This window comes from Oreochromis niloticus, unplaced genomic scaffold (genome assembly GCF_001858045.2).
Source record: "Oreochromis niloticus isolate F11D_XX unplaced genomic scaffold, O_niloticus_UMD_NMBU tig00000747_pilon, whole genome shotgun sequence".
Classification (NCBI taxonomy): Eukaryota; Metazoa; Chordata; class Actinopteri; order Cichliformes; family Cichlidae; genus Oreochromis; species Oreochromis niloticus.
The window spans coordinates 4593-10321 of record NW_020327234.1 but is presented as its reverse complement, the minus strand read 5'-3'; the positions used below and the strand labels follow the sequence as shown (position 1 = coordinate 10321).

The 5729-nt window shown below is 38.3% G+C and overlaps 1 long non-coding RNA gene across 1 annotated transcript; it reads left to right on the top strand.

The window, feature by feature from the left end:
* Positions 1-487: 487 nt before the first annotated feature.
* Positions 488-2500, top strand: LOC109198576 (uncharacterized). The gene is made up of 3 exons (XR_002059322.2): positions 488-1256; positions 1979-2007; positions 2439-2500. It is a non-coding gene; the product is annotated as an uncharacterized LOC109198576 (long non-coding RNA).
* The last annotated feature ends 3229 nt before the right edge of the window (positions 2501-5729 follow it).

The following is a 5729-nucleotide window of genomic DNA, read 5'->3' as shown; positions in this document are numbered from 1 at the left end:
CAGCCGTTTCAGAGTTTATAATGGGTGTGTATGGGACGGAATGTTGGGGCTAGAGTGAGACAGCTCAACTGCTAGAGTGAGAGGAGCAAAAAAATTAATCTTAAATTTTTTTTTAAAACTGCTGCTGTGTCCGCAGCGTTTGCTCTACAGCCATCATTTTACCCTCAAAACGTAGCCATCGCTGTCCTCTTTCATCCAATGTGTTTACTATTGTACTAGGTGTTATGGTTCTTTCATAAATGTCACCAATGCACAGCCTCGTCCCTCCAACTCTTCCATAGACTCTAATGTTAAAATGGCTCAGAAGGTTCGTTTGAAAATCAGAAGAGCATGGTGTCTTTCCATTGTCACCACGTCCATATAATAAACTCCACAGGCATGAAAACTGAGAATTCAGTAGACTAGACATTGCTGGCGCTCACGGTGAAAGAATTTCGTCAATACGACGTGTACTTTTCATTTGGGAGCGATTTGTTTCAGACTGACTTTTCTGTTCATTTTAAGCAGCAAAAGTGAGGTGCATGTCTGTGTGCGTGCCATTGGGTGCAGTCACTATAGCAACCAGGCTCACACCTGCCTGCTTAACGAGCTCTCTCTCACTCTGCCAAGGTTAAACCTAAAAATGTCTGCTGCATCTAAGCAGTTGTAGTAAGATTAACTTTTTCAATAGGTACAATAAGACAGTTTTGACAGGGGTCAGTAGTTAGTATATGCCAACTAAGTAGAGCATTGTGATTGGCACATAGGTTTTTCAGATCTGGGCAGTTGGAGTCAGTTGATGACTTTAAAATCATCCTTTCTGACTGGATAATTAAAGCTTACAGCATCTACCTGTCTGTAGTTGATTTTCCCACATTTTAACTAACGTTTAACTAATCTAATCTCCTTTATTGTCTGTGTTTATAGTCTGTATAGTTTATCTCCCCACTAACAAACTTAAAGTAGTCTTAAAATAAAACCCACAAAACAGTTCAAAATGAAATACTTTTTATTTGCTCATGTAATGCCAGTTGCCATATTTTTCTGTATGTCACTCATTCGCTTATACAAAAAGTACCAATTTGTACACTAGTCTAGTGGATTTTTTCCCTCTATCTCTCTATGTCTCTTACACACAGAGACTAACACAGACATGTATATGCTCATTATTGCTGTTCAAACTGATGTTCAAATTTCCAAGCACCACCTGAACGCCTCATTTATTTTTAACCCATCACTGGACCAACTGTCATCATTCCGCTTTGCTCTCTGCTGTGGTAAGTACAGTACACTCAGTACTGCACTGTTTTATTTTTATGATGATAAAAAATACATGTTTGACATTTAAACTCACATATCAAGTCCAACAGAGTTCAAAGAATAAAGAAAGAAAGAAAAAAGAATAACCTTCGCTATCATTTATATTTGTTTATGACGTTTTGCTGTTAGCAGCAGTGCTAACGCTAGCTTCAATGCTAATGCTAGCAACGATGCTAATGCTAGCAACAATGCTAACGCTAGCTATAGTGCTAACACTAGCACTAGCAGTTGTTAACTGACAAAAAGAATATTCCTGTGATATTCCTGTGATATTTCTTGGCGGTCAGTGAGACAAAAGTAACAAATGAGCTTTATTATTGCCATTGTGGCTCAGTTTTAACAGTAAGAGTGCTAGCGCTAGCAGCATTGCTAATGCTAGCTGCAATGCTAACGCTAGCTGCAGTGCTAACACTAACTGAAGTGCTAATGCTAGCCGGAATGCTAGCGCTAGCAGCAATGCTAAGGCTAGTAACAGTCGAACAGTAGCCTTACATAAGTGGAAATACTTCAGGTAATTAGTTTGAATTATAAAATGGTTGCTGTGTCTGTTGGTGTGCTATATTATTCCATAACCTGCTGACTATAAGTTCAGTGTATCATGTCATGTGGGCTTTGTATTTCTGTTAGTCTGATAATACTGTACAGACAACTAACATTATTTCTCGTCTTACACTTTCAGGAACTTGACTGACATCTGTGCTTTGCCTGGTAGGTGTGCACATACTGTAAGAGAAGTATACCAAAATAAAAAAATAATCTGACTTTTATAAGCTGTAAAGTGATGGGTTCAATCTTTCATTCAAACTAGACCTTTTAAACACAATTTTATAATAAATACACATAAGTGCAGCTTAACAATTGGGCTAAAATATTTTTTTCGTACATTTTTGTAGTCACACTACATGTGATTAGTTAATGATTCACTCAATCATATTTGTATTAAAAATATTATTGCTGAATTTAAATAAATATTCTTTTAAAAAGTGCCCAATTATGCAACTTTTTGCACATGGCAGCCAACAACAGTTTAGCTTCAATATTTGTTTTGTCCTTTTTCAGTAGTCACAATTAGTTCATACAATTACCATGTGATATAATTTTAATAAAATTATTATTTTTTTCTTCTTTTTTGTTCACAGTGTGCAGAAGAACAAGGACCAGATCTCCAGTCTTCTCTGTCACATCCCAACCCCCCATCCCTCTATCCTCTGTCCTGCTCCACCTGTTGTCTCTGCCTTCTTTCCATCTGTATTTCACCCTGTGGTTTGTGAGAAATTTTGCCAAACCAAGAATCTTATTGCGGTTTGATTTCAAAACCGTGTCTCTCCTGCTCTGTCTGTTCTCTCTGCTAAATTTTCTCTCTACCTGTTTTTCACTCTTTGGCTTGCTGCTGAGAAATGCACAAGCCAATAAAGCAATAAAGAGTGCATATTTTGCCTCAACCTTTGAACAAACTGAACAAACAAAGAAAACTCTACGGTTTGATTTCAAAACCGTGTCTTTCCTGCTCTCTCTGTTCTCTCTGCTAAATTTTCTCTCTACCTGTTTTTCACTCTTTGGCTTGCTGCTGAGAAATGCACAAGCCAATAAAGCAATAAAGAGTGCATATTTTGCCTCAACCTTTGAACAAACTGAACAAAGAAAACTCTGCGGTTTGATTTCCAAGCCGTGTCTCTCCTGCTCTGCCTGTTCTCTCTGCTAAATTTTCTCTCTACCTGTTTTTCACTCTTGGCTTGCTGCTGAAAAATGCCAAGCCATTAAAGCAATAAAGAGTGCATATTGCCTCTACCTGAGAACAAACTGAACAAATAAAGAAAACTCTAATTCACGGTTTGATTGTCATTTCCCAGCCGTGTCTCTCCTGCTCTGTCTATTCTCTCTTCTAAATTTTCTCTCTACCTGTTTTTCATTCTGGGCTTGCTGCTAAGTTGTGCCAAGCCAATAAAGAGAGTACATAATATTCTCTCGACTGACAAACTGTCAAACAAACAAAGACATTGTTTCTGAGAAATAAAAACTGAAATATAAAGACAAAGAAAACATCTCCTGCTGTGTGCCACTCTTGTTTTTTGAATACATTTTCTAAAGACTAACAGAAACACTTAAAGGTGTGTAAAAATGCCAAAAAAGCAGAAAAAGTCACAAGCTGCAAAACAACGCTGGAAGAAGTTCCATGAGTTTCACAAAGTACCAACATGTGAACAAACTGAGTGTGATTCTCCTCAGAGCTCTGCAGAAGACCGTGTGTCTGCAAAGACCAATGCTGATGGTGTCAAACAGGCAGGTCGACATGTTCCTGCACATGTAAAACAGGTATCCTATGCAGATGCTGTAAAGACTGGATTGCAGCATGCATTTAATGAACATCAGGTAAACCATAGAGACCAACCTGAGGTGTCAAGTGCCCCGCAGGTGGGTTATGCTGATATTGTGAAAAGAGGCCATCACAGTGATGTGGCAGGGCCATCTCATGCAGAAAGAGTGAACCTTGAAAACCAGCCCTCTGTAACACATGTCTGTGCATCTCACAGTCAGGCTCATCCCAAATATGGAGACTCCAGAAACAGTCAGTGCACATGTAACTCACTCACATTTCTTGCTTTCCTTCATGAGAATGAAAACATAACTACAGCTGACCTTAATCTGGTCTTGGATAAAGGTGATGTGATGTACAAAGAGGCCAAGAAAAGATTCCCCAAGAGTATTCATTTGGCAACCGATGAGCTGCCAGACAAAGTTGATGCTCGCAGGTCTATGTATCATGTCGACATGACACAGCCTTCCCGGTATGGGACATTTGAAGAACCTCCAGAGGAGGCAGTAGATACCTTTCTCAGCTTAGAAGCAGGACTGAGCTGCCTGTTGTCAGATGTGCAGTATGCCTTACTGATTATGAGTGGATTGTGTATCGCAGTGTTCAGATCCACATCAGGCAAATATGGTTTCTTTGATCCACACTCCAGAACAGCCAGTGGTCTTCCTCTACCACTACAGTCACGTAATCGTGGTACAGCTGTGATGCTGAAATTTACACTCCTCAGTGACATGATTAAGAGGCTCCAGGATTCTTATGAAGGGATGGAGATATCACCCTCTTGTACCTATGAACTGAAGCCTGTGCAGTTCTACAGTATGAGCACAGTCAACCTGAGTGATACTATCACAGACACAGTCTGCAGATCAACAGCTGCCACTGCTGTGGCACCTACTCACTCTGATACAACTGTTGATGAAGCAAACTCCTCTACTCCAAGGAGAAACACAACCACTGGTCTGACTGAGAACATCTTTTGTCAAATGTCCATTTGTACGCCACTGGTGAAACAAAAAGAAGTCCACATGACTAATTTCACATCATATGAAGATCAGAATGAACCTCCTAATATACCAACTGAAGAACTATGCAGTGAATTAAATTTCTTTCCATCAAATGATGCTTTTTCATGTCAATCAAATGCTGCAATAACAAATGTTGCTGCCTGTGATCTTTCTGATATAGTTTTACAAAAACTGAAAAAGGTTAATAAACAACAAAGGCACAAAATGAAAAGAAGATTAATGGCATCAGAGAAACCCAGAAATCAGAGAAAAGAAAACCAAAAAAGGAAAGAACGACAAAAATATGCTTCAAATAAAGATTACAAAGAAAAGAAAAAATCTTGCACAAGCGAGGCATATAAAAACAATCCTGAAGTCAGACAGAAACATCAACAGTATATTAAAAGACGTTATTTTGAGAATGATGAATTCAGACAGAAACAACAGCAATATATTACAAGATGTTACTGTGAAAATGATGAATTCAGAAACAAACAAAAACAATATGTTAAAAGACGTTTTTCTGAGAATGCTACAGTTAGAAAGAAACAACAACAATATATTAAAAGACGCTACTGTGAGAACGATGAATTCAGAAAGAAACAACAACAATATATTAAAAGGCGCTACTGTGAGAACGATGAATTCAGAAAGAAACAACAACAATATATTAAAAGGCGCTACTGTGAGAACAATGAATTTAGAAAGAAACAACAACAATATATTAAAAGGCGCTACTGTGAGAACAATGAATTTAGAAAGAAACAACAACAATATATTAAAAGACGCTACTGTGACAATGCTGAATTTAGACAAAAGCAAAAAAGCTATATCACTAAAAGGTATCAAGAGAGCCCAGAATTCAGAGAGAGACAGAGATCTCGAGTGACTCAGCGTTATGCACGTGACAACGCATTCAGAGTAAGACACAGACAACTAATGAAACAACTAATGCGAGACAGGTATCAAAGTAATCTTGCATTCAGGATTATGCACAATATGAGATGTGCCATGAAAATAAAAAGGAAATACAGATGGGTGAACATACAAACCCAAGAGAGCGACAACAGTGTGATCAACGAGGCCATATCTGTGTTCAAATCACAAATCAA